The sequence below is a fragment of the Tachyglossus aculeatus genome, chromosome 19 (assembly GCF_015852505.1).
Source record: "Tachyglossus aculeatus isolate mTacAcu1 chromosome 19, mTacAcu1.pri, whole genome shotgun sequence".
Taxonomy (NCBI): domain Eukaryota; kingdom Metazoa; phylum Chordata; class Mammalia; order Monotremata; family Tachyglossidae; genus Tachyglossus; species Tachyglossus aculeatus.
This window is the reverse complement of record NC_052084.1, coordinates 31,360,688-31,387,332: the sequence shown is the minus strand read 5'-3', so window position 1 is coordinate 31,387,332 and position 26,645 is coordinate 31,360,688. Positions and strand designations below refer to the sequence as shown.

The 26,645-nt window shown below is 43.7% G+C and overlaps 1 protein-coding gene and 2 long non-coding RNA genes across 6 annotated transcripts in view; 2 read left to right on the top strand and 1 right to left on the bottom strand.

Annotated features, from left to right (window-relative positions):
• Nucleotides 1-1,663, top strand: part of LOC119940584 (synaptotagmin binding cytoplasmic RNA interacting protein) — a 32,021-nt gene extending 30,358 nt beyond the window's left edge. For both annotated transcript variants that reach the window (XM_038760755.1, XM_038760752.1), the window contains exon 12: nucleotides 1-1,663. This exon is cut by the window's left edge. The gene's annotated coding sequence lies outside the window, so the exon portion shown is untranslated.
• A 4,448-nt stretch (nucleotides 1,664-6,111) lies between these two features.
• Nucleotides 6,112-17,309, top strand: LOC119940738. Of its 2 annotated transcripts, none has more exons than XR_005455035.1 (6): nucleotides 6,112-6,169; nucleotides 7,271-7,383; nucleotides 8,434-8,601; nucleotides 10,237-10,416; nucleotides 11,393-12,754; nucleotides 17,229-17,309. It is a non-coding gene; the product is annotated as an uncharacterized LOC119940738 (long non-coding RNA). The 2 variants fall into 2 exon arrangements; XR_005455034.1 differs by lacking the exon at nucleotides 17,229-17,309 and adding an exon at nucleotides 14,415-15,208.
• LOC119940739 lies at nucleotides 10,101-26,589 on the bottom strand. Of its 2 annotated transcripts, none has more exons than XR_005455037.1 (3): nucleotides 26,540-26,573; nucleotides 17,983-18,163; nucleotides 10,101-10,278 (listed from the first exon to the last, which is right to left on the bottom strand). It is a non-coding gene; the product is annotated as an uncharacterized LOC119940739 (long non-coding RNA). The 2 variants fall into 2 exon arrangements; XR_005455038.1 differs by lacking the exon at nucleotides 10,101-10,278 and adding an exon at nucleotides 17,416-17,502 and having other exon boundaries at nucleotides 18,021-18,163; nucleotides 26,540-26,589.
• Nucleotides 26,590-26,645: the final 56 nt, after the last annotated feature.

Genomic DNA, 26,645 nt, shown 5'->3' with positions numbered 1-26,645 from the left:
AAGTTTTTCATAAATCATAGAAAATAGTATATGGCTGTAGTTTAGCTTTTTAGGTAAAAGGTATGTTTTCATTAGTGCATTTCTTACTGCTGTTCACTGTAAAAACATGTGAATCAGCCTTCCATTTCTTATGCAGATCATGATAACCTGTAGAGTAGAGTAGAGTACAATCATTTGTGCTGTTTTTAATTTTCTAAAGCACCTTGATGACAGTGAGTGTTCAGTGGTGAAGCATCCTCTATTGAATCACCCTCAAAAAAAAAAAAAACCCACCCTTGTCCAAGTCCTGTCTTTATAGCTAAAGATAAATGTAAAATTATGATTTAATTAGGACTTGGCATAAAGAGCTTCCCTTTTCCTCTTCCCCAAAGGGATACTGCAGTTATATTACATACCCTGTAGGCACCACAATGAAAATCAGAGCATATTATACCTAATTAAGGTTTTATACACACCAGTTCCCCAGTAAATGCAAATTTTAACAAGATAAATTAGACATGTCATATGTTCAAAATGCTCATGGCAAACAATCATTTTGCATTCCTGCAAATAAAATTGTTTTATACTGTAAGCTGGAGGCGAGTGTAACTTATTTTTGTAATAAAGTTTTTATTTTTTTTATGTGTCATTAATATAAATGTGTGTTAGTGCAGAAATCTCCTGGTTTAAAAACTTAGAGTTGCACACATTTCAGTATGTTTACTTGTACTTACATAATTTTTAGAATAGTGGTTGCCAATAGCCTGTATGTTTCACATAAATTGATTTTTTTTTATGTTACTTTAATAAACCATTTTAGTATGTTGTATGTCAATTACTGGGATAGCTGGGACATAAAGTGTAATTTAAAATTGTCAATAAGTATTCATTGGAATATATGTAAATGTGCCTTGCCGGTTATTGAATCTAACCTGAGAAACAAAATGTGGGTGGCAAAATTAGTACTTGGTGCTTAATGGAAACACTTGCTGCCACCGAGTTTTATATATTGTCCCGTGCTTTTTTAAAAGTACATCGCTCTCCTCTCAAATCTTAGCGTTTGAGGGCTACGTCAGTTTTTACATCGCATTTTCAACATGGTGGTAGGATATTGGGTTGTGAAGCATGGGGTGAACTAAATGTAGCCTTCAGGAAAATTGGAATCTCAATGTAATCTTTGGTGCTGGCAATCCCCCAGTGCCAAGGAGTTAAACGATCCCATCCAAGAGGTTATTGCCATACCTATTGGCGCTTTTACTGTCATCTGATTTAAAGGGACACTGTCAAGGTGTAAGGGTAAATCTGATCTGCAAAGTGATTTGGTGTTAGATTGGGGTTAAGAGGTCTCTGGACTAAAAGATATCTATCCGTTGCCAAGAAATTTAAAGATACACTTTTGTGGGCTCACAAACGTGTTCTGGCCTTGGAGCGAAAGTGAAAACACTTTCCCCAGCTGCAGGCAAAAGGTTGCTGGGTCGCTAAAATAATCTGGGGTGGCGGTGGGGTGAATTGATCCGTGGGGAGCCGAGAGCGCATTGGTACAATTGAAACAAAACGTTGGAATAAGGGTTTTGTAAGCAATGTTTTTTAAATATAGCCACAAAATTACTTGACAGTGTTCATTTGAATAACTTTGAATTCAAGCCATTATAACTTTTAAAAATTAAATCTGATTTGCACTGTTCTGACATGGGTGCAGTTTTTGAGCAATCTGAGCCGAGCTAAATATGCATGTGGTGATGGGTGATAATGTGACCGAAGGCATTCTGAGAAGAAATGCCAATCACGGTATTTTTCAAACTAATGGAAAGATCAAAGAAAACGGGCAACGCATATACACATCATTTGACTGTCAGTAGAATTGAAGTGTTCCATGATCTGTGAAGCAATAATGCCATTTATATGGGATGTGATGGATATGAGCAACAAAAATGCAAGAATGCTTTCCTTTAGTATAAATGTCAACATATTGAGGGAAATTGTTCACTAGCGTCGCTTACTATCTGTAATTCTGTTGGTGGATTCTCAGCTGGGCTAGCAGAGAATCAAAAGATGATTATTGACATTCTGTATGCTTTGGCAAGGAGAGGGTTGTCTTTCAAAACTCAAAAGTTTTCAAAAAAGCCCTTTCCTTGTAGACGATTCTTAAAGCACTCTGGTTCTTTGAGCTTTTTTAAAAATTTTTAAAGTGCACAGCAGGGTTTTTTACTAAAGCTTGGTCCTATCAGATAATGCTTTAACAACTGCAAAGCTGAAATAGGAAGGCGAGCTTTTATTTCTGCAGACTACTTGGCAACCAAAACCACTCGTAGATTTGATTTATATACTTTAGAAAGTTTTTTTTTAAAAATTGTGATAGACTGTGAACTGTGTTTCTATTTCCAGGCTGGTCATGAAGATTTTTATGGAAGAATTTCAAAACCTCCATGCCTTCCTTTGATATAAGGTGACAGACTAAATTGTTGCTGAGGGAACCTTCCCCCCTCCCACCCTGACCCCTGGGTGGTGGTTGGTACCCAGTAGGTCCTGTAGCTACTCCAGATACGTTAGTGTCAAGTTCCTGCGTACGAGTGTGTTTTTTCTTTTGAAATTAGTAAATCTGAAAGTTGTTTGCCAAAATACCAACAACCTTCTGGTAATTGCCACAGGAATGACTCTAAAGTATTGGAAGTAGAGAGATGACAACAGGCCTGTGATAAGGATTGGGCTCCTTAATTTAGTTTCCAACACCATCATCTTTGAATAATATTAAGCACTCAAGTCTTTTGATGTTAAAACTTCAGGTTCTCAAGCACACAGAGGAAACCTATTGACATTTATAAAACGAGCCATCTGAAAAAGAATCTGTTGATTAAGTACAAGCATGACCATAAAATCAGAATCAGTTTTAGTGGAATGCGTAGCCCGGCTGCATAATTGGAGGGGGGGGAGCGGTCCGTCCTTTCTGTAGGTTATTCCTGCTCTTGTGGGAAATTTTAGACCGCAGCCTCATTCTACTGACTGCCCAGCAGATTTAATTTGAAGAGGAAGTGTCTGTACCCAGGTAATGCCATCTGCCTAACCCAGGTTTCGATTTATGAATGAGAAGTGATTCCAAAACAAAGGCTTCCATCTCAGAATTTTGCAGTGAGCACTATACAAGATGCATGCAGGTGATTAATCTGTGTAAGGCTGTGACTGGGTTATAAATCTAGCCAACAAGAAACCTCGAATAGGCATATTCTCTTCGGCTGTCACATGTATGTCTGGCTGTCTGCACCGTTAGATTCAGTGGTGGATGTGGAGTCGGTGAGTAGCAGAAGAACTTGACTTTACATCATCTGGATTTATAGGACTGATTGTCTTGGTTGTGTGGTTGTGTATGAGGGCTTGGTAGCTGTAAAAATGTGGCTCATTTGGTAACTGCCGCCTCTGAACCTTAGTCGGAATCCCAAGAGTGCCATTCATTTTCCAAATGAAAATTCTTTATTCCTTGTAGGGCGGGAGCTTGTCTTTAACCCTTTCTAAAATTATTTCTGCAACCAACATACTTGTTAAGTCAGTTTGGCTTTGAGTTGACACATACACTTTCTCCGGCCTTCAAATTGGGTATAAATTTAGGTCACTAGCCATTAAATTTGGTAATTAAAACAAATTGTGCCGTAAACAGATTCAGCAAAAATTGTCTTGAGTTCTGAAAAGGCTGGCCTATAGGAACTTCATCCACTGGCAGGCTTTTCAAGAGGAAAGTGTTTGGGGTATAACTTTGGAAAACTTCTAATTTTATTGGCACGTAATACTCAAATGATATTTCTAAATTGGAATTCCCATGGTGTGTTTTGAATTTTTCCTGCACTTTTCTGCCCCAGCCACCTAGTGAAAACTACTCAAACTCTTGTTATTTTCAGCCCCTGACTTGCACTTAGTCCTCCAATAGTAGTTCTTTCAAGCTTAGGGTTTTTTATTGTGTTTGTGTGAGTGAGTGAGAGTGTGTGTGTGTGTGTGTGTGTGTGTGTGTGTGAGAGAGAGAGAGAGAGAGAGAGAAATAAGTATAAGTTTTTCTTGGCTATACTTAAAATGTTCAGTTGTCTGTAGAACAAGGAAGGTAGCTCTGGTTTCTGTTTTAATAAGAATAAAGGCCTATTTTTGTAACTTTATGTCTCGAAGTCCAGGAGTTCCAGAGTTATTGCAGATGCCTTCCATGTATTTCCATTTCCCCCTCACTCCCTTTAAAAGCAGTTAAAATTTCAGGAGTATTTTACTGCTACCCTCTCACTAAGGTTCATGTACCTTTCTCCTGTACAGATGTAGCTTGAACCTGCCCCTTCTCTTTCTACTCCATTTGAAGGAATCTTGGGTAACATACAGTGCTTCACCTAATTTTATGTTTGTTCCAGTGTCCCAGTGGATTCACTTTGGGTGTGTTTCTGAGTGAACATGTCCCGCATGCAGTGTGCCTTCACTCTTCACCTAGTAGATCTATCTGAATTTAAGACCTTGAGGTGGGATTTCCAAGAGGAAACACGGCTAGGTAGCTAATAATTGTATTTAAGTGCATTACTTTGTGCCATCCATTCTACTAAGAACTGGGCTTTGCATCCTAAGTAGGGGGGATAACAGGTATTGAATCCCAATGTAATAGATGAGAAAACAGGCCCGGAGAAGTTGTGACTTGCCCAAGGCTACAAAGCAAACAAGTGGCAGAGCCAGAAGTAAAACCCAAGCCCTGTGACTCAGGCCTGTGCTCTTTCCACTGGACCATCCCTTTTACTGCTTAACTCAGTTTAAATGAAATGTCCTTCCACTTTGAAGGATAGGAGAAACTCACTCACTTCTGCCTTTTATGTGAAATATTACGGCTTTTGTATCAGTCTGAGAAACATTCTCTGAAGATTTTTTGAGCTTCCCTGCCTATCATTTGCTTCACGATTTGTAGGTCTTGCTCTTTGACCAAAAGTAAGACTTCAGTAACACTTGGTAAATTCCACAATTCAATTTGCAACCAACCATTTTCTTATCCTTCAGGGTTGTGGGGAAAAATGAGAAAAGCAGTATGAAAGCATTTGGGAAAAGTGGTGCTATGCAAACTTGAAGGATTACTGAAATATGAAAGGGGATTGGATCACAAGCCAATTGATGAGGCAAAGTTATTAGTGAAAGCTTCTCATTACATGAACTAGTTTATCGTGTTCTGCAAACAGATCCGACAAAGCTTACTCCAGCAGTTGCCATTTGTAATCCAATTTTGGTCTGCTTCACTAGAATTTTCCCGACTTTGCCTTCTTGTCTAGGCAGTGTTTTGGAATTAGAATCACATTTTGGTTGGCAGTTTTTGGAAAGGCAGCGTATATGTACATTGCTGAATGTTTGTAAACTGTCAAATGTCTTGACTCTTTTAGGCCTATCATCTGAACTTGGAAAAGATAGACTTGACTTCCATAAGAGGTCTCAGTTCTTTGTTTTGGGGAGAATTTTAGTATGTTGTTGGGTACTAGCATGTTCCTTTCACAATGATAAACTACAGCCATCGGTATGTTATCCAGGGCAGAGGAGTCCACAACTTTGATTACCTGAAATGGGTAACTATGTAAGTGATTGAAACCACAAAGGTGGGGACAGCTGTCTCTGTGAACAGTTTTTTTTTTTTCCAGTCCAGCACAGGGTACTGTAGTACAACTTTTAGCCTATAAAAAAACCAAGTGACAGAAGGTATTTATTCAAGATATGTGTCCAAACTCTTGAGGGTGGTATAGGCTGATTCAGGTAAACTGTATTTGTGTTTAATCTTCTTTCCCCTCTGGTTGAGGTGCTAATGATAATTGATGTGACCAGAGGTTATAACAAAGTGATGGTGAAGCAAAGCCTTAGAAATTCCACGAATTAGACCACCTACCCTTTGGTAATCAAGAAGTGGCTGTAATACAGTACTGTATTTTATACCTTTCTTCTGGTACTGATGTACTCAGTTCAGTGTCATTTTACACATTCATCTCAGGTTTATGAGTAATGTTAGTCAAATGAAAAACAGTAGTTAAAAACTATTTCCCATTGCTTTTTGCTAATTTTAACAGGAATGGTGAAAAAAGGCATACAGGTACCATTAGCATCAGAGTGCGACCTGAGAAGAATAGTTCTGCTTAGCCCTAAAAAGGAGTTTCAGCTTTTAACCTCTCGAGGAATCCCATTCCCTGGATCAGGATTCTAAGATCTGGTAAAAAAATGAATTTCTAGTATCAAGCTCACTCTCGGTTTATCAAGTTTTCTTGACTTCAGATTCTGTTGACTTTAAAGAAAACTGATTATCGAGGTAATGAAGATATGTGATGACTGTTCTGTGAAACATTTGCAGTTCCTCAGTGTCCTGCTATGGGATGTTGATGGCTACCCCTTCCAAGTACAGCAAAAAACTACTGTTAGACCCTATTTGTCATTTGAGTTCACAACAAAAACGCTTACAAGAAAGGGACCCAGCAGCCACCTTGACGGACCTGTTTGGGATAGGTCTGCCTTTGATCCCTGGTCAGCTCCTGGAAGCAGGATCAACAGTGAGAATTCCCATCTACAGGAAGGACATTTAATTTATCTTGTCACTCTGACAGTTCTATTGCCTCTTCCACATGCTTCTCCCCTCTTCATTTTCTTCCTCCTCCCTTCATTCCTTGCCTCCATGCTCCTTCATGTTCCTCTTTCCTATGCCTACTTTTAAGGAATTAAAAGGTCAAGAAAAAGGAGAAGCTGCCTTTGTAAAAGCTTCGGGCTAAATACCTCCTACTGTATGTATTTCTGTCTTGTCTCTCAGACTGTAAGCTCCTTGAGGGCAGGGATGATGTCTTTGTACATGTTGTGTAGCGTGCTTAGCATGCTAGGCACTTAATAAATGTCAAATGATATTGTTTCTTAAAAGACTGTTAGCATTTCTAAGGTAAGTCACAATTAATGAAAAGTTGGAATTTTAATAGATCTGGCTTTTTTTTTTTTTACCTGACACTTTTTTTAAGGGGGGAGGTTGACCTTGTAAAAAGGATTCCAAATTCAATCTATCTCTAAAGAGGGGGTAATGTAACATTGTTCTGTTTCAAGAAATGAGGCTTTTGCAAATAGCCTTGTGATGTAAAGGGTACTCGGGAACTTTTACTAACGTGACTAAAAGGTGCTCATTGAAGGCACATTAGGCTAGTTTGGGTGCTGAGACTGCTGCTTACCCAAATTCCAGAAGCAGTTACACATAAATAGTGCCTTGGGGATTAAAAAACACCACTCTTTTGAAGAGTTCCAAATGCTTTCATCTGTATTGTCTTATTTGTCCTTACAGTATCTCTGCAATGGGACAGGATCCCTCCACTCATTTGGAATAGGCCACTATGCCAGCTGCTGTCTGGTTTAAAGCGATGCTTGGAGAATCAAACCTGCCTTATATTTGAGGAGGTAACCTGTGTATGTAGGACCTATGGTTCAGCATATTTAATTTGGTGGGAGAATGGGAGAGGAGGCAGTGGCCAAGCCCTACACTTACTCTACCTTGGGCGGGGGTGCAAAGGAATGAAGAGAGGAGAAAGCTTCCAGCCCTAAACCCTATTAAACCAATTCCAAAAGTGGTGCCTGGAGCACTTTTTACTGTTCTCAACAAGTCCTGGGGAATATCGATACTCATGAGTCGAGGGGTGGGAGAAGCCCCAGCTCCAGAGTTATCGTGAGCTACTGTGAATGATCCAGGGGGTTTCATTATTTTTAATTTCGGGCTTAATACTGATTAAATTTTAACTTGGTGCTACCCATTTTTCCTCATAATAGAGCCCAGAAATAATATTTCTCTCCCTAGGTTTTAGGTGATTGATAAAATAAGGCATGCCCTAGTAAGAATTAGACTCAGGACTTGCCTTACACAAAATTGTGTAAACCTTGTGTTTGATTCTCACTGAATAGTTAGGAAATGCAAGTATCGTTGGCCAGAATATCAGCTGTGGCCAAATGATGCTTTGCAAACACTCCAGGAAAATGCTGACTTTCTGATATTCCATCTAAAGACACGTCAGTGGTAAAACTGGAAAGAACTGTAAATTGAAATTTTCTTCCTCCTTCACCTCCCCAATTCTAACCTATCAGTCTAAATGCCGAACATTTCCATTAGGAAAAGATTTGTCTTGCTAGCAAGTGTTTTATAATTCAGATACATTTAGTCTATTTCTGCTTTCAAGCTAAGGAAATTTGGCGTGATCAGTGTTAACATTTTGTACTTAAAGCAACAAACACTTCACTCAATGTCTTCTGGGCCATCAAATCTAAGAAAATAGGGGATTAACTAGAGTTATGTTATTAACTTTTTAAATTTATATTTCACTGCATCCCACTTTTGTGTCCCAACATATAAATCTCACACTTCATTTTGGGTCAAAAGGTGTGATAACATCCAGCTCCCCCCTTCAAAAAGTTCAGGACTTCAAGTTCTTCATTTCACATTGTTTATCTTGGGTGGAGGGATTTTTTTGTTGTTGTTAGGAAAAGAAAATGGGAAGGAATAAAACGTCCCAAACCTGTCCTCGGCCTTCACTTTTCCCGAAGGGATAACCCATCTGGAAAACCCAGTGGTTAGTGGAATATGGACCCAAATTCCACGTTGAACATTCAGAAAAAGAAAAGCGAAAGGTAAAACATTTGGTTTGTCAGTTGCTGTGATTTGCAGTCTGGTTTCCCCGGAGTGTTCACATAACTATTTTACTGTCACTTGGTTTTCTCTGCCAAAGAATCACAGGCAGGCAGCAATGAGAAAAGTAATAAGCCTCCCTGTTTTTTAATTGGCTATTAATGATACAACTCTGAGTAAGCATGATAAATTTCATTGTCCTGAACTTCCTTTTTGTGAGAACCTTTGTGTTTTCTCAGAAGTTCTACTGAACAGATGAGAGAATTATCTACATAGAAGAAGGCAGTTTTGGCTTCGATCTTTTGTTAAACAAAAATACTTGAATTGTGAGGGGCTTTTATGTAATGTGGGAAGAAACTGACAAGGAGTCTTCTCGGAAGGCTCATCTTATTTGGAAAAATTAATTTGATGAAAAAGCCCAAACTGAGATGTCATTTTAGGGCATGAATCACATAATTTTATCTCTACCTCAGAAAAACAGTGGCAGAATTTATAGGTGAGCCCTACTCCCTACCCCCCATCGCCAAATGGACAGGGACCGTGTTAATTCTCACTTGTGTATTCTCTCCCAATGTTTAGTACAAGTGCTCCACATACTGTAAGCACCTAAATACTATTACTATTACAAAGAGTTTGTAACACTTTTAGATTTTGTAGGGCAACTGATTCTAATATTTTGTTACATTTTCAAAAACCGGGAGGGGATGGAATTGGCGGAGCCTTTTTTGTATCTGAAAAAAAGTCAGCAGCAAACCCTAATAACCTAAATATTTACTTTTGGTCTATCTGATTTTAATTGCCTTGGGAAAGGAGTGCTTTAGTGGAAAAATCAAAATCAGATCTGCTTTATGTTCTTCTATATCACTTCAACCTTTGTGCTTTCTAAAACCACCAACAAACCAACCAGCTCTTCAAAGTGGAAATTCAGGATGAATTCCTGCCTAGTTGGACAAATGCAATTGAAATAGTTTGTGGTCCAAACAGATGGGCTGGCCCAGTACAGAAGAGTGGTTTAATGGAAAGAGCATGAGCTTGGGAGTCAGAAGAAGTGGGTTCTAATCCCAGAACTGCCACTTGTCAGCTGTGTGACTTTAGGCAAGCCACATAACTTCTCTGTGCCTGTTACCTCATCTGTAAAATGGGGATTAAGATTGTGAGCTCCACGTGGGACAACTTGAGTACCTTGTATCTACCCCAGTGCTTAGAACAGTGCTTGGCACATAGTAAGCGCTTAATAAATACCACAATTATTACTGTTAGAGGAGGCTGAGGGAGTATGCAAACCCCAGTAGGTGTTCAATGGACCAATAGAATCAGACCAAAATATGGATATCCAGATAACTTTAAGGTGTCCAAGAAAACCCAAATATAATTTCCTTTTTAATTCTATGTTGGAACTTGCTTTTGCATGGTAAATATAATTTGATTTCCAAAGTTTGGTGGTTATCTTTAATCTGAATTTTTACATATCCAACTAGTTAGTAAGTGCCTTCCACTGTTCTAGGAAAAAAATGACTTTAATACTACTAATAATCTGTCCAGTGCCTAAGGACCCTACCACTTTTTACAGTTCTTTTCCCCCAATCACTTTTTTTTCTTCCCTGGTCCCTCTCTTCTGCTCTTCTATCTCTTGGCAGTGAAGAGTTTGCTGCAGCTTCTCTGGGGAATCCCAAGTGTTCCTGAAGAAAAAAGGAGATGCAGCTCAGAAAGATGACTACTCATTGGACAATGGGGCACCATAAAGAAGGGCATAGCCAGGCTCCTGGTAGCCGGAGGGAGCCACATTGACAAGGGTGTGAACAAGACATAGCTTTCAGGTTTGTCCGGAGAGCGGTTTGCCTGACATTTTTCTTCCTGTGACCTTCTCTAACTACTCAAAAGTGGCGGGGCAGGCAGCCACAGGCTATCTCCTCTGTCAGGAACCATGCAAAGCAGAAGCAGGCTGCTGGCATTGCCCAAATCTCGTGAGTTATTTCCCCAGCTCTCTTTTTGTGGTGTCTTTGGGGTGGTTTGCCCTAACCTAAATAGGTCTTGTTTCTTTTGAGCCAGTTAATCTTCCTCAGTATAATGAAACCTAAACTCAGTCATGCATATGGGAAGGAGGTATGTTTTAAATTGGTTTAGTACTCTAGCCAAGAAGCAACCCAATTGGGACCTTATTGAGTGCCATATACCTTGTTGTAGATGATGCCACAGATGGGTGAAGTAGGGGAAGCAGACCTGAATTTGTCTTCCTCAGGCCAGCCCCAGCCCCACTTCTCAAATTAGTGGGGCATCAGCGACAATGGGGTATTAATCAATCAATCAATCAATCAATCATATTTATTGAGCGCTTACTCTGTGCAGAGCACTGTACTAAGCGCTTGGGAAGTACAAGTTGGCAACACATAGAGACAGTCCCTACCCAACAGTGGGCTCACAGTCTAAAAACCACGCATCATGCTTGCAATGGCCTGCCCTCCCAGCACTGATCTTCTTGCAGTGGCTGAAGCTTCTGTTATGGAAGAGTCTCCTCTTTTTCATTCCTGGCCAAGGAAGATGAAGGGTACATGGTTTCCCAAACCCAGGCCCTTCACCCCTCCCACCCCGTCCCCAGCTACCTCCTTGCCCACTGCCTTTGAAATGACCAGTGGGGTTTTTTTGTGTGTGTGTGTGATGTCTGTTGGTTGGCATTTCTGTCCATTGTTGGCATGTATTTGCATGTTTTTGTCACCTGTGCACAGCATCTCTTTGGGTTGCATGTGCGTATATCTATGTAGTTAGGTAGACGATACCTCTACTGTGTCTCTCCAGGGTTACAAATAAGACAACATGGAGCCTGGAAGGGACCTTGTCACGAATTACCCAGCGGATTTGACTGCCTTGGATTTCTGCTTCCCTTTGGCTATGGAGACGTGGCCCGCGTGTATTGGTAACACCTTCATTCCATGTCATACTGACTGCACTTAGCAAATAGCACCTTGAGATAGGCTGAAACACAAGACATCCTTTTAATTTTTACACTTAAATGAAGTTGTGAAATAAGAATTGCTCTTTTATTTGGTCAGTGAGTTGGTGGGCTGCTCAAATTCTTCTAGGTGTAGTGAGGGCACTAGATCAGCTATCGAGAAAATCTGTCTTTGGAATGGCAGTTGCTCAGGACTGGGCACTTTTTAGCTACTGGCTATTTGGGAGGGATGAGGGTTTCCGGAGCTGGAGTCTCTCGTTCACACGAATCCTAAACCTAGTAGGGCAAAATCCACCCTTTCTCACATTTGGCTAAAATGGCTGATTATGTACTGTCCGTAGACTACTGGCCATGATATATTGCATGTAGACTAATTCCTAGCTCTGAAAGCACCATTCAAATGAAATACCCTCTAAGTTCACTATTCATCCAAGTTTGAGTGTCGTGTCCTGTGTTTTCCTGTAAGGCACTGACAAGTACGTTCCATTTTAGAGATTAAGTGACTTTATAAAGTCTTGTCCATATGACTAATAGAGAACTGTTGCACATCTTAGGACAAGATTTTAATAGCCCCTAGTGCTGCATCTAATCTGTCCTGTGATGAGTTTTTTAAGAGTGATTGGATAGACAAACCCTGTGTTGCCCTCATGCTTCCCTTTGGGGTTTAATAGTATTAAATAGTATTATTTAAATAGTATTATTAATAGTATTAAATAGTCACCCCAGATTTAACTTGTTGAATTATGACTTAGGGTTGGGTGTCTTCAATTTCTTTTTCCCTGCTTTCTACCCACTACCATGTAAAACTGTACAGAAAGTTCTCCAGGCATGCTTTGATGCTACTGTCAGCAACAAAGTCCTGGGGCTAAATGAACCTCTCATTAGGCCTATTACAGCATTACATATGGTCTTGATGATGAATCCTCCTCTGGTTAGAGTGCTAGATCAGGCAAGGTTATCCATGACAATCACAGTGAATACCTTGCAGTCAAGCATGCTCACCCCAAATTCCTGCTAACCACGAGAACTTTTTCTGACTATATTAATAACCTGATCGTTGGAGTTTTACAGTGGTCGATACCAACTTCTGCACAGCTTGGTGAGGATTGGCCCTGAAGCCCTTATCCTCAGGACTCTACCTGCTCCTCAGAATGCCTCAGCTACCATTAGCTCCATGGATTTTTGGGGCTAAAAGGGGTGTGAACCTGGTAAGTTGATTTAAATTGCACTCCTATTATAGATGCTGAACAAAGGCAAATAAGGCAGACTACCCCCTATGTCTTGCCTATCCATGTAAACCCAAGACATAATAATCCAGTTTCTTGCAAATGGTTAGGATTAAAAGATTACATGTCTCCATACCACATGTGTATGTACAATACTAATTGCTCTATTATATGAAGGAAGTAGGATTGCCGCAAATGATGACTGGTTGTGAGGGCTGTGGCAGCTCTATCACCTGCCACTGTCAGGGGTTCTAGGATCCAAAACTAGGCACAGTAGCCTTGAGGAATTAGGCCCAGCATCTCCCTGTGGCTGTGCCAGTTCCATTTTCCATAAGGTTGGGCCAGCAGGAAATACTGAAGACCCTACTATTGGCTACAGTTACCCTTTTAAAAAAATGATTTATGGTATTTAAGTGCTCATTATGTGCCAGGCACTGTACTAAGTGTTGGGGTAGATACAAGGTATCACATTCTTAATCCTCATTTTACAGATGAGGTAACTGAGGCACAGAGAAGTGAAGTGACTTGCCCAAGGTCACACAGCAGAATAGTGGCAGAGCTGGGATTAGAACCCAAGTCCTTCCAACTGCCAAGTCTATGCTCTATTAATTAGGCAACATTGCTTCTCATTTTGGAGGGGAAGTGAGAAGCGGTAGGACATTCTTGTTCTGTTGCAGGTGTTGGGGGGGCAGGGGGTGTGTGGGTGTTTATACACATACATATATATGTATAAAAAGCTGTTCCTGTCGGGTTGTCTCAATTGAGGAAAGCATGGGGTTCTTGTTTTGCTGTTAGCCTTAAGGTACATTTGTGGGCATTTGTGGGCATACAGAGCAAATTAGAAAGTCAGTTCTCAATTAATGCCCTTGCCCAACTTTGCAGTTTCCCCTCCCCACTGCCACCAAAGGAGTCGGGAAAAGGGCCTAAAATATCTGACATTAAATCATTTCATTTCTCTGGCAGTTCTCTAAGGGAAAACAATGAAGTGTGAGAAAAACTCATGCTGACAGGAAATAGGAGAGATTGCTGTTTTAAAGGAAGAAACTGCTAAGCCTAGACCATCCGATTAAGTTATTATCTATTTAATGAGGAGCCTCTTTCATACTTAACTCGCCAATCACCATTAAGATTTAGGCTAAATTGATTTTGTAATTGGTTCTAAATAGATGACAAGTTTGAGGTAGAATTGCTGATTGGCTTACTCCATTTGTCTACAAATGCTTTAGTTACTGTCTTGTGTATAGTGGGAGGGAGCCTGGATAAGAGGGAAGTAGTACAGTGCTCTGCACACAGTAAGCGCTCAATAAATACGATTGATGATGAAGTTTTTTTTTTCGAAGGTATTACTTCACTTTTCTTAGGCTATGAATGTTTTGAACAGTTCAAAGCCTTTATGAAATGAGCCCCTTTAGTCTGTTAATCATTTTCCTTTGGCAGAATACAAAACCGCTCGTCTTCAGTAAAGAGAATGAACAAGATAGTCATTTGGGATTTTCTCTTTTCAAAGGAAGGCTGCTCTGCCAACTCGTACTTCCCAAGCGCTTAGTACAGTGCTCGGCACACAGTAAGCGCTCAATAAATACGATTGAATGAATGAATGAATGATTGGAGGAAGTGAGGACGGGTCTTTTTTTTTCCTCAGCTGCTGTTAACCCCTGGAATTTCTGCTTCTCCTGCCAACATCTGATCCCCAAGGTGAAGAGTTCTTCTCTCTTCTCCACAATTCTTGTTGGACTCTTCTTCCTAGCCCAGCCTCCAAGTCTTTTCTGAAAAGCCCCCAGGAGTTTGTGCTTGCCTAGCCTGCTGAGCCTGGGAAGAAGGGGGTTGGAGCAGGGGTGTGCACTCGGAAAAGCGGTATTTAGAACCAGTCTGGGGTACTGTGAGATGCAGCTGTAGTCCAGAAGTTAAGGACAGCCACCTTCACCCCTTTCCTCTGAGCAGCCTTTATTACCCCGTCGGAAACAGAAACCTTATACTGACCCAATAATGACGCTGCTGACGTTCTAATGAAGGGGATTTGTAAGCTGCTACATGAGCCCCATGGGCTTATGGTTGAATCACATTGGTTTGGGAATGAAGAGAACTTTCTCAATTTCCATATTGGAAATAAAAACTCAAAGATGCTCAAGATCAGCGTAATTGTCACTGGAAAGTCCATAAAAATGTACTTGCTTCTGCAAATCACCTTAGGTTTTGCCTCTTTCCAAATAAAGAACTCAATCCAGATTTGGGCTAATTTTCAAACATATACTCTGGAGTGTAAGTTTTTATTCGGGAGGCCAGTGGCATGGAGAATAAGAAACAGCATATTACCCTTACATGCTCAGGAATTCCCAAACTTGTCTTCCAGTCACGTACTCGACTCGACCCTGGTTTAGCCTCTCTCAAATTGATTATAGGTAGGACATACATAATTGGGGTTAAAAAGTAATTTGATTTAGGGGATAATTGGGTCTTTTAATTTGGTAGACGGACATACAGTTTTATAATTTGGGGTTTTCAGGATGATTCCCCTTCAACTTCTACCTGCCAAGTGATTTGGTAATGCTCCGGCACGTCCAAATGACAGAAATGTCTAAAACAAAAATCACACTCAACAGCATAGCTACCTGTTGGCATACCTGCAAATAGATATCTAATTCCGAAACAAACTTCATACCCAAATGTTGGTTTTGAGTTGAGGGCTGTGTTTTGGAAAGCAAGTAATGTTGAGGTTCATAGAAGAGATAAGCAAAAATGGACATGGAGTTTCATCTGCCATCTTTGACCAGGGAGGAGTGGACGGATGGCCCACAAGCCAGCTCAGAAGTGGCTGCAACTTCATCCCAGTGACACCCAACCAATTCAGCTTGCTAGAGCTGTTATCAGCGTTTTTCACAGAGCATAGCATCTGGGATTTTTCCACTCTTCCACGGCAGTCTCAGAGAAGTGGCTAACATCCCCTGCCTTCTCACCATAACTGTCCCAGTACTGTGTGAGGCTAATCAATCAATCAATCAATCAATCGTATTTATTGAGCGCTTACTATGTGCAGAGCACTGTACTAAGCGCTTGGGAAGTACAAATTGGCATCACATAGAGACAGTCCCTACCCAACAGTGGGCTCACAGTCTAAAAGACTAAGGCCACTAAGTTAAGACTAAGACTAGAGGCTAAGTTATCTGCCACCTGGCAGTGCAAATAATTTCCCACTTTGCTCCACATTCTTAGGGTAGAAAGGAAGTTTCCAGGAATAAAAATAACTAAGCCTTTCAGAGATTTTAGTTCTAAATAAACATCTATTCTGTTTACAACAGTGGAGCTATGGGGCATTCATCATAGAACTGTGATGAGTTCACTGGCAGAATTAAGAGGGATTTGTAAATCAGGTTCATCTGGGCAAAAATGGGACTCTCGGGCTTAACTCTAATCACACCCCGTCCAGATTTTGTGTGTTTGTGTGTAAAGGAAAGTCTCCCCTTGTTTTAAAAGAAAAGGAGAAAGTGGACTACCCAGTTACGGACCCTGGAGGTGAGCACAGAGCAGCCCATAAAACCCGTTACCACCTTGGCAAAGCTCAAAGGGCAGCCCAGAGTCTGGGGAGGAGACCAGAAAGCTAGAAAATGCAGAATTGAGAGCGCTGGGGTTCATCAACCAGTGAAACATCTTTGGAAGATATTGCAATAGATCCAAGTCTGTGTAGATAAAGGATGTGAATAATAGGGTGTTTATATCAGGACCACTTGCACTGGGTAGCTGTCCAAGGTATGCATCCCAGTGTGCTTGTGTTAATCGGTCCACAGAAGGCCCAGGATCATCTACCAAGGGCGAATGTGTACATGCCATGGGCAGACCAGATCTACGGTGCTAGAATATGGCTCTGTGTGGGTGCCCTTTTCTGGAACCAGCCAAAATTTGTGAGGGAACGCTCATTTTGCTGGAGGATGGGTGCCGGAATGAAGAGGTCATGGTTGTTGCCTTTTTAAAAAGTCACTGTTGGGGAAGCCTGCATCTCCCTCAATCAAAAGTCTTAGTAGATGGCCCAGCAATTACTGAGCCTCATCTATGACATCCGCCTGCTAACTTTGGGAGTGGGGATTGCCACTGATCAGTGAGTCCGTTCATTACAAAATAATAATCCACACTTAGTACTAGAATGTCACATTAGTCAGAGGAGAGGGGGAAAAGAGTCAGAGGGAGCGAACAGCTTTGGGACTGGTGGTGACAGCAGCAGATCTGAAATACTGGGGAGAAAAGAATCAGCTCTGGGAGGATAATCTCCATGAGGACAACAGTACTTTATAATGGACAAATTATAATTACCCAGTGTCAAATTCAAACGTTCCACGTATTATTTGAGGTGGTTCACGTCTCCTTCAATTAATGAAGTCCTTTTCAGTTCTCTAGTTAAAGGGGAGGGAAAGATGTTTCATCTCTGTAGGGAAGAACCATTTATATTCTGCGTGCTCAATCATAGGTGGCATCCTGACAGAAGCCTAACTGAAGTAGCACCTACTTCTGGGTTGGAGCTGAAGTGGTTCAGAAGAATCTGCTGCAGTTTTTTTATATCATCAGCAGTTGGCCAGACGAATCTTCACATATGTAATTCTGCTCGATGTAGTGAGTGCATTTCTCCTCTCCAACTGGATACCTGTGTCTAATAACTTTAAATCATTTTTAGACGGGTGCAGTTTTTCTAAAGTGCACCAAGGTGTCCCAGGCATATTCAGTGTTCATGTGTGGTATACCACCTGGAAAAAGATGTTAAGGTGACACCATCATTTGGAAGCAGGAAAAGTAACCTTCAAAAAAGCCGTATTAAAGTAGGTACTTGGGATTTACCCAAAGACCATCCACTTTGGGTAAATAATTATTTCAAGGAATTCTGTTTTCTGATGGCCTCATTTGTCGCATCCAAAAAGCCTCCTACGCATTGTGCCTGATAGCCAATTCCACCTAACCAAAGTCATATTTTATCTCAATCTGATGTTTGGTGCAGCTCTCCAAACTGCTCCCATAAACCAACATTTATTATCCCGTGAATATTTTCTAAAGTCAGTCACTGTCCATTTCTTCCCAGACCTATCTGCTCTTGCCAAACTACTGTGTTACCAAATGACCAACATCTGTGCTTTTGGGGAGCCAGTCTAAGCCATATTGCCAGCTTTTCCTTACTCGGGTTCATAATAATGAGTTGCTCTTAATAATTATGGTATTTGTTAAGCGCTTACTATGTGCCAAGCACTGTTCTAAGCACCAGGGTGGATACAGGGTCGTCAAGGTGTCCCATGTGGGGCTCACAGTCATAACTCTTAGGTTTGGCTGTCTGTAGGACTCTGGGCTGGTTCGACCCCTTCCGCACAACACAACCATTTGCAAGTCTCATGGTGTGGCACCCAGCTGATGAAAGGCCTGAAAAAGAAGAGTCAAGTTAAAGAAGGTCTCCCTCAGAGGCAGGGTGGAAGACTGAACCGTGCAGCCCCAAGCTGCCAAATCACCAGTGCTCTGAGTTTACAGAGGAAGCCCCAACCTCCCACCTTCCATTAGGCAGAAGATCCACCCTTTTTTGAGTGGAGGGTGGGATGAAACTGCCTGTCAATAGCACACAGCATTTTGGAAATGTGAGTTTTGATGAGGATGTCTCTTCCTGGAGCAGTGAAGCGGCCAGTGACTTACCTTCTTTCTCCAAGCAGTAATGACGGTTCCTTTTTTTTTTGTCACCAGGGAATTGTCAACGTTAGCCTATTTTGACTTCTTTGAGTTTTGTGTTTGCCCTCCCCATTTTAGAGTGCGAGCCCCCCCGTAGGCAGGGACCGTGCCTTAATGTCCATGTATTTTTAGTACAGTGCCTTGCATTATGATATGCATTTTAAAAGTGATTGATTCCTGATAGTCTAGATCATTATTAATGATTACTCATGTGTGTCAAGCAGCCTAAAAAAAAAGTACAAGCTAGTGGCAACATGATCTGATTTGTTTTATTTACTTATTGGGTGATTTTAAATAACTGGATTTAAGAAGAAAATCGCTATATGATAAGCACTTTTTTTTTTTTTTTACATAGAAAAGGGGTCATATGCTATTTGTGAAAGTTATGTTGAACACACACAGCACTTTCAGATTAGCTAAAGTACTTTTACATCAACTCTCGTCCTTGCAGAATCCCTGAGGCAGGTAGCGTTATCTTCACATTACATGGAGAGATTTGCCAGAGATTCTTTGTGCCTCAGTTCCCTCATCTGTAAAATGGGGATGAAGACTGTGAGCCCCCGAGGGACAACCTGATCACCTTGTACCTTCCCCAGCGCTTAGAACAGTGCTTTTCACATAGTAAGCGCTTAATAAATGCCATTATTATTATTATTATTATTATTATTATTATTATCATACATCAGGGAGGTAGAAAAACTAGGACTAGCTTTCTCCCAGACTCATGCTCGTGGCCATTAGATCACGAGGGCTTCTTATAGCATCTGAGTCAGTGACACCTTTCTCTTGAAATCCATACATTGTTTTTTTTATCCTTAAATTCAAATCTAAAATATTTTTGTAGCATTTGAACTGGGATAACTAAATGAAAAATTTCATCCTTTACTATGGTTCTTACACGGAAAAAAACCCAAGAGCTTTTTTTTTCTTTAAAATGTGCCTCCGATTCACTACATAATTGGGTCCTGAAAATCATATCCTAAAGCAAAATGATGTAAACCAGAATAGTGATATAAAGGGGGGGGGGGGGGTTCCTAACCAAGATTATATAGCCTATTTTTATCAAGATTATGTACTCAGATTAGTAATATAGCTAAATGAATGTCTTTAATGTCTTCATGTTGTTAGGGGGCTCCACAACAGAGTAACCAACTTCACGTTAATAAAAGTCACGTTGATCCTTCCAGGTGACGGCTTGATGAGCAAGTAACTCTTCCCTCCATCCGGCCCCCGTCCATCCCACCTCCTTGCCCTTTGTAAATTTTCCTTCTGCCATCTTCCCCCCGCCCCGTAACCAGTCCGTTGCAGCTTTCAAAATAGTTCCCCGGTTCCCAGTGTACCCTTCTAGCTCCCCAAACCCCTTGACCAAATGCCACAAAGGGAGTCTGGTGTCCAAGTTGGGTGGGGCACTACTTGGGAATGAATGACAGCAAGACACCCAAACAGCTGCTGGACAGAGAGTGGAAACTGAGAAACCAAAAGCAAGGGCAGAGGAGATATTTTAAGGATACGGGAAAACAAAGCCTCAGAACACGCTGCCTCCCAGCTGAAAATAGACGACTGCCAAGGATCAGCATGGCCTACTACCATCAAGAAGTGAGCGGGGCTGTTTTGAGCTAAAGCCTCTTAAGGAATGAGGGACAAGGAGGCAAAAGAGAAAAGTGGCAGGTACTGCAAACTTTAACAAAAACAACAAGAAATTCCTTGGGGTCCAGGCATTCCTTGTGGTCAGGGCTGCGGGTACGTGTATGACTTTTTCAGGCATGCATGCGCTCATAGCGTGACCTTCCCAATCAGTGAGTGGTGTCTTCACCTATGAAGGACAACTCATTATTTGTAAAGCTGAAACCCACGGATCTAGAGAGGAAGCTCTTTGTGGTCAGGGATGGTGTCTACTTAACTATGGTATTGCACGCCGTGAGCGCTTAACTCAAAACACCTTAAATTGTGGAGTTCCTGTATTTAAACGCTATAATCTTCAGAGTGTGAAGGATGGAGTTGAAAAATAGGTTGAATTAACAAATGGAGTCTTGGATCTCTGTATAAGTGCGTTTTTGGGGGGCATTTGCCAGAAAGCCTTCAGGTGTCTGGCCCATAGTAGGCGCTTAAATACCATTACTATTAAATAATGGTATTTGTTAAGCGTCTATTGTGTGCCAAGCACAATCTGCCATTTTGGTGGACGGCTTTCCCTTTGTTTTTTCACTGTGCTCGACTTCCATTTAGAACTGCTCCAATACCCCTTATCCAAAATGATGATGATGATGATCATCATCATCATCAATCGTATTTATTGAGCGCTTACTGTGTGCAGAGCACTGTACTAAACGCTTGGGAAGTCCAAGTTGGCAACATCTAGAGACAGTCCCTACCCAACAGTGGGCTCACAGTCTAAAAGGGGGAGACGGAGAACAAAGACAAACATACTAACAACAAAATAAAATAAATAGAATAGATATGTACAAGTAAAATAGAGTAATAAATATGTACAAGCATATATACAGGTGCTGTGGGGAAGGGAAGGAGATAAGATGGGGGGATGGAGAGGGGGATGAGGGGGAGAGGAAGGAAGGGGCTTAGTCTGGGAAGGCCTCCTGGAGGAGGTGATGATGGTATTCGTTAAGCGCTTACTAGGGACCAAGCCCATCCTGATGCAACACTGAAGCTCAAAAATCGGATTTTGCTCGGCCTGATCTGGGGGGAGCGGGCACAGGCTGCACAGGGGTGGGTGGGGGGGGCGGCAGTAAAGAGCTGCTCCTCCACTAAACGTTTCGCCCGCTTCCCTGGGCCCTGAATGGCAAAGAAACAGCGTGGCTCAGTGCAAAGAGCGCGGGCTTGGGAGTCGGAGGTCATGGGTTCCAATTCCGCTTCCGCCACTTGGCTGCGTGACTTTAGGCAAGTCACTTCTCTGGGCCTCAGTTCCCTCCTCTGGAAGATGGGGATGAAGGCTGTGAGCCCCACGTGGGATCACCTTGTATCCTCCCCAGGTGCTTAGAACAGTGCTTGGCACGTAGTAAGCGCTCAACACAGGTCATCATCATCAGGACTGCTTCCTGGCTCCCGGATCTAATAATAATGATAATAATAATAATTGTGGTATTTGTTAAGTGCTTACCATGTGTCAGGCACTGTTTTAAGCGCTGGGGTGGATACCGGCAAATCAGGTTGGACACAGTCCCTGCCCGCCGTGGGGTTCACAGTCTCAATCCCCATTTTACCAATCATGTTGCCAACTTGTACTTCCCAAACGCTTAGCACAGTGCTCTGCCCACAGTAAGCGCTCAATAAATATGATTGACTGAATGAATGAATGAATGAATGAATCATCAAAGGCCCAGGCAAGTCAGGAGGGGGAATTCAGATGGGCCTAAGTGAGCTAAAGGGCAGGATAATAATAATAATAATAATGGCATTTCTTAAGCACTTACTATGTGCAAAGCACTGTTCTAAGCGCTGGGGTAGATACAAGGTAATCAGGTTGTCCCACGAGGGGCTCACAGTCTTCATCCCCATTTTCCAGATGAGGGAACTGAGGCCCAGAGAAGTGAAGTGACTTGCCCAAAGTCACACAGCTGACACGGGATTTGAACCCACGGCTTCTGACTCCAAAGCCCGGGCTCTTTCCCCTGAGCCACGCTGCAGGATCAGCAGAGGGATGCAACTGGGCCGGCTTCCTTGTCCTCCCACCCCCTTTCTCCCCCGCCATCCCTCCCTCCCTCCTTCCCCCAAAGGAGACCACAGCCACCCCAGCGCTTAAAACAGTGCCTGACCCATGGTAAGCACTTAACAAATACCACAATTATTATTATTATTATTATTAGATCCGGGAGCCAGGAAGCAGTCCTGATGATGATGACCTGTGTTAAGCGCTTACTACGTGCCAAGCACTGTTCTAAGCACCTGGGGAGGATACAAGGTGATCCCATGTGGGAAGCAGCGTGGCTCAGGGGAAAGAGCCCGGGCTTTGGAGTCAGAGGCCGTGGGTTCAAATCCCGGCCCCGCCGCTTGTCAGCCGTGTGACCTTGGGCAAGTCACTTCACTTCTCTGGGCCTCAGTTCCCTCATCTGGAAAATGGGGATGAAGACTGTGAGCCCCTCGTGGGACAACCTGATTACCTTGTGTCTACCCCAGCACTTAGAACAGTGCTTTGCACATAGCACTTAATAAATGCCATTATTATTATTATTATTCATATGGGTTAAAGGGCAGGATCAGCAGAGGGATGCAACTGGGCCAGCTCCCTCGCCTCCCACCCCCTTCCTCCCCCGCCATCCTTCCCTCCCTCCCTCCCCCTAAAGGAGACCATGGAGAGGCCGAGGCCCCCCCACCTGGACCACAACCCCTCCGACTACAACTGTGAGCCCGCTGTTGGGTAGGGACCGTCTCTAGATGTTGCCACCTTGTAATTCCCAAGTGTTCAGTACAGTGCTCTGCACACAGAAAGCACTCAATAAATACGATTGAATGAATGTGAGCCCACTGTTGGGTAGGGACCGTCTCTATACGGTGCCACCTGGTCCTTCCCAAGCGCTCAGTCCAGTGCTCTGCACACAGGAAGCGCTCAATAAATACAATGGAATGAATGAATGTGAGCCCACTGTTGGGTAGGGACCGTCTCTATATGGTGCCACCTTGTCTTCCCAAGCGCTCAGTACAGTGCTCCGCACACAGTAAGCACTCAATAAATACGATTGAATGAGTGAATGTGAGCCCACTGTTGGGTAGGGACTGTATATGTTGCCAACTTGTCCTTCCCAAGCGCTCAGTCCAGTGCTACGCACACAGGAAGCGCTCAAATACGATTGAATGAATGTGAGCCCACTGTTGGGTAGGGGCTGTCTCTAGATGGTGCCACCTTGTCCTTCCCAAGCGCTCAGTCCAGTGCTCTGCACACAGGAAGCGCTCAATAAATACGATTGAATGAATGAATGTGCGCCCACTGTTGGGTAGGGACGGTCTCTATATGGTGCCACCTTGTCCTTCCCAAGCGCTCAGTCCAGTGCTCTGCACACAGGAAGTGCTCAATAAATACGACTGAATAAATGAATGTGAGCCCACTGTTGGGTAGGGACCGTCTCTATATGGTGCCACCTTGTCTTCCCAAGCGCTCAGTACAGTGCTCTGCACAGAGGAAGCGCTCAATAAATACGATTGAATGAATGTGAGCCCACTGTTGGGTAGGGACCGTCTCTATATGGTGCCACCTTGTCTTCCCAAGCACTCAGTCCAGTGCTCCGCACACAGTAAGCGCTCAATAAATACGACTGAATGAATGAATGTGCGCCCACTGTTGGGTAGGGACCGTCTCTATACGGTGCCACCTTGTCTTCCCAAGCGCTTAGTACAGTGCTAAGCGCTTAGCACAGTGCTCTGCACAAAGTAAACGCTCAATAAATACGATTGAATGAATGTGAGCCCACTGTTGGGTAGGGGCCGTCTCTATACGGTGCCACCTTGTCTTCCCAAGCGCTTAGTACAGTGCTATGCGCTTAGTACAGTGCTCTGCACATAGTAAGCGCTCAATAAATACGATTGATGATTCCCAAGCGCTCAGTCCAGTGCTCCGCACACAGGAAGCGCTCAATAAATACGAATGAATGAATGAATGTGAGCCCACTGTTGGGCAGGGACCGTCCCTGTATGGTGCCACCTTGTCTTCCCAAGCGCTCAGTACAGTGCTAAGCGCTTAGTACAGTGCTCTGCACATAGTAAGCGCTCAATAAATACGATGGATGATTCCCAAGCGCTCAGTCCAGTGCTCCGCACACAGTAAGCACTCAATAAATACGAATGAATGAATGAATGTGCGCCCACTGTTGGGCAGGGGCCGTCTCTATGCGGTGCCACCTTGTCCTTCCCAAGCGCTTAGTACAGTGCTCTGCACATAGTAAGCGCTCAATAAATGCGATTCATGATTCCCAAGCACTCTCTGTCCAGTGCTCCGCACACAAGCAGTGCTCAATAAATACTACCGAATGAATGAATGTGAGCCCACTGTTGGGCAGGGACCGTCCCTGTATGGTGCCACCTTGTCTTCCCAAGCGCTCAGTACAGTGCTAAGCGCTTAGTACAGTGCTCTGCACATAGTAAGCGCTCAATAAATACGATGGATGATTCCCAAGCACTCAGTCCAGTGCTCCGCACACAGGAGGCGCTCAATAAATACGACTGAATGAATGAATGTGCGCCCACGGTTGGGTAGGGGCCGTCTCTATGCGGTGCCACCTTGTCTTCCCAAGCGCTTAGTACAGTGCTAAGCGCTTAGTACAGTGCTCTGCACATAGTAAGCGCTCAATAAATACGATGGATGATTCCCAAGCGCTCAGTCCAGTGCTCCGCACACAGGAAGCGCTCAATAAATACGAATGAATGAATGAATGTGCGCCCACTGTTGGGTAGGGGCCGTCTCTATGCGGTGCCACCTTGTCCTTCCCAAGCGCTTAGTACAGTGCTCTGCACATAGTAAGCGCTCAATAAATACGATTGATGATTCCCAAGCGCTCAGTCCAGTGCTCCGCACACAGGAGGCGCTCAATAAATACGACTGAATGAATGAATGTGAGCCCACTGTTGGGCAGGGACCGTCTCTATACGGTGCCACCTTGTCTTCCCAAGCGCTCAGTACAGTGCTAAGCGCTTAGTACAGTGCTCTGCACATAGTAAGCGCTCAATAAATGCGATTCATGATTCCCAAGCGCTCAGTCCAGTGCTCCGCACACAGGAAGCGCTCAATAAATACGAATGAATGAATGAATGTGAGCCCACTGTTGGGCAGGGACCGTCCCTGTATGGTGCCACCTTGTCTTCCCAAGCGCTCAGTACAGTGCTAAGCGCTTAGTACAGTGCTCTGCACATAGTAAGCGCTCAATAAATACGATGGATGATTCCCAAGCGCTCAGTCCAGTGCTCCGCACACAGGAGGCGCTCAATAAATACGACTGAATGAATGAATGTGCGCCCACGGTTGGGTAGGGGCCGTCTCTATGCGGTGCCACCTTGTCCTTCCCAAGCGCTTAGTACAGTGCTCTGCACATAGTAAGCGCTCAATAAATACGATTGATGATTCCCAAGCGCTCAGTCCAGTGCTCCGCACACAGGAGGCGCTCAATAAATACGACTGAATGAATGAATGTGCGCCCACTGTTGGGTAGGGGCCGTCTCTATGCGGTGCCACCTTGTCCTTCCCAAGCGCTTAGTACAGTGCTCTGCACATAGTAAGCGCTCAATAAATGCGATTCATGATTCCCAAGCGCTCAGTCCAGTGCTCCGCACACAGGAGGCGCTCAATAAATACGACTGAATGAATGAATGCGAGCCCACTGTTGGGCAGGGACCGTCCCTGTATGGTGCCACCTTGTCTTCCCAAGCGCTCAGTACAGTGCTAAGCGCTTAGTACAGTGCTCTGCACATAGTAAGCGCTCAATAAATGCGATTCATGATTCCCAAGCACTCAGTCCAGTGCTCCGCACGCAGGAAGCGCTCAATAAATACGACGGAATGAATGAACATGTCTATATGGTTGTACATATTTATTACTCTATTTATTTATTTTACTTGTACATTTCTATCCTATTTATTTTATTTCGTTGGGATGTTTGGTTCCGTTCTCTGTCTCCCCCTTTTAGACTGTGAGCCCGCTGTTGGGTAGGGACTGTCTCTGTATGTTGCCAATTTGGACTTCCCAAGCGCTTAGTCCAGTGCTCTGCACATAGTAAGCGCTCAATAAATACGATTGATTGATTGATTGATTGAATGAATGAATGAGTGAGCTCCCGGCAGGCAGCGCGCGCGCGCCCCCCCACCCCCCCGCGCGGACTACAACTCCCGGCAGGCAGCGCGCGCGCGCGCGCTCCCCACCTGCCCCACCGCGCGCGGACTACAACTCCCGGCAGGCAGCGCGCACGCGCGCGCTCCCCGCCCGCCCCCCCGCGAGGACTACAACTCCCGGCAGGCAGCGCGCCGCCCCCCTGACCCCAGGCGGACCCTCCCTCCCTCCCTCCCCACGGGGCCCGCCGGGAGCCGTCAGCCGCCGCCGGCCCGGGCCCCGCTTCCGTCCCCTTCCCCCGGGGGGCGCTTTACCGGGTCGGCGGGTAAGGGGACCCTCGGCGGGGCGGCGGCCATCTTGCCCGGGGCGCGCGCGCGCGGGTGACGCGGCGGCGGCGGCGGCGGAGGCGGCGCATGCGCG